Source organism: Oratosquilla oratoria, chromosome 35, assembly GCF_046742065.1.
Source record: "Oratosquilla oratoria isolate Oo_2021 chromosome 35, ASM4674206v1, whole genome shotgun sequence".
In the NCBI taxonomy this organism is placed as follows: Eukaryota; Metazoa; Arthropoda; class Malacostraca; order Stomatopoda; family Squillidae; genus Oratosquilla; species Oratosquilla oratoria.
Window position 1 is genome coordinate 9,314,669 of NC_134811.1, and position 1,905 is coordinate 9,316,573.

A 1,905-nucleotide genomic window follows, 5' to 3' on the forward strand; every position below is an offset into this window, starting at 1 on the left:
TAAACAAGTTATGAAGTATGCAGATATTTCTTGTTACTAGCCAAATCTCAGTAGTTTTATCTGTAATAACAGAACTAGGTCACAAATCTGTTGCCAGATCGTGAACCGATTTCTAACCCAATTCATGCCAAGGTTATTTTGTTCACTTCCAGAGCACCCTGTTCTGGCTCAGGCCATCCAATCATATTCACTTCAGAGGAGTCCCAAATGAAAGGGATTTAAGAGGAAAAATGAATAATATGCAACTGCTGCATGATGGTTGGGTACTCTGAATTAGTTTGTCCTTCTAAATTTAATGGATAACTGTATAATTAGAAAATGCTATTGCCAGAACAATACAATAAACCTTATTACTAGTTTTAACTGGTGCGTTGTGGAGACACTTCCATACAAATACTATTTGAACAACCCTGTCTTGACCAGGAAAATATCTTCTCGGAGAAAAATATTTAGAACCTGTAATATTACATGCAAACTGAATAGCCCCTAACTCTGTTGTACGCCTCCACAAACAAGCATTTTCCATTCTATCAGGACTGACAGGGAACATATTATTATCTAGATAAAATATAGTTTGTGAATGCTTTGAATAGATGTCAATGTCAATCTAAACAAATATAGCTATTACAAAAAACATGTCACCTCAAAAAAATTAATTACCAGTGAGTTACTTCTAATGCTACAATTATTTTTGCTAAACTACAGATGACGCGCGGGATTAGTTACAGTTCATTGATCTTATCTTCTGGAAAAAGACATCACTAAAAGACAACATTTCCATGGCAAATCAATTGAAAATGTTTCCTTCAGGAGTTGTGTTTCAAATAAAAAAGGAATTTGCATATCTGCTGTGTACTGCATAACATTTAAAAAAAAAAATCCGTCACCTGATTTCGGATTATGTTATGTTTTAAAGCTAACGATATGGATAAGTTTCGAAAGTTACAACCACTGATATGGCATACCGTGGTGGACACCGTCTCTCCTACGTTCACGTATGAAGTGTTTTGGACCAACAGCAAGATTGAGATCAGAGCGGGGTACGAAGCCCGCAAACCACAAAAAAAAAAAAAAAAAAAAAAAAAAAAAAAAAAAAAAAAAAAAAACAGCCGTGCAATGCGCTCGTCTGAGGTCTTAACAATTTAAACAATTTTTTTTTATCCAGCTAAGGACATGAAAAAGAAGTACAAAAAAAAAACATTAGCTATGACTGATGATGGCAACGTCCACTGTAGAAAAAAAAATGATGGAGATGTTTCATTAAAATCTTTCAGTCAATCAACCAATCAATCACCCATTCTGAGTCCACTTCTGAACAAAAGCTTCTCTCAGCTGCACCAACCTCTGCCACGTTACTCTTGCAAAATTTTCTATATCATCTCTCCACCTTCTGGCTGGTCTCCATCTTACACACTTCATATTTCGTGGCGTCCACTCAGTGACATACTTCCTCCATCCATCATCATTCGTTCACGTTAACTCATCTGCCCAATTACACTTTCTCGTTTTTACCGCCTCTACAATATCCACTCCAATCTTCTCTCTCATCCAACTTCTCTGTCTTTCAATGTTATTCCCACCATTGATCTTTCCATTATCCGCTGTGCATTCTTTAGCTTTGCCTCCATCGACTACGTCAGTCTCCAAGTTTCACATCCAGGTATAATGGCTGACATTAAACAGTGATTGTAGACTTAGCCTTTCAAACATAGAGGTGGAGAGCCTATCATAATCTTCATATACTTACAAAACACCCTTCAACCAATTGTAATACGCCTTTTTATTTATCATTATCGTTAGTCACTTTCACCATCTGGCCTAAATAATTATACTCTTCAACTTTTTCAAAACTCTCACCAACGATTATAATTGATTATATCTTAAACTTTCTTTTTGAACATTATT

At 35.7% G+C, this 1,905-nt stretch overlaps 1 protein-coding gene across 1 annotated transcript in view; it reads left to right on the forward strand.

Moving 5' to 3' along the window:
• LOC143018508 (uncharacterized) overlaps window positions 1-537 on the forward strand; it is a 24,948-nt gene extending 24,411 nt beyond the window's left edge. The window contains exon 5 of the mRNA XM_076173912.1: window positions 1-537. This exon is cut by the window's left edge and continues 1,053 nt beyond it. The gene's annotated coding sequence lies outside the window, so the exon portion shown is untranslated.
• Window positions 538-1,905: the final 1,368 nt, after the last annotated feature.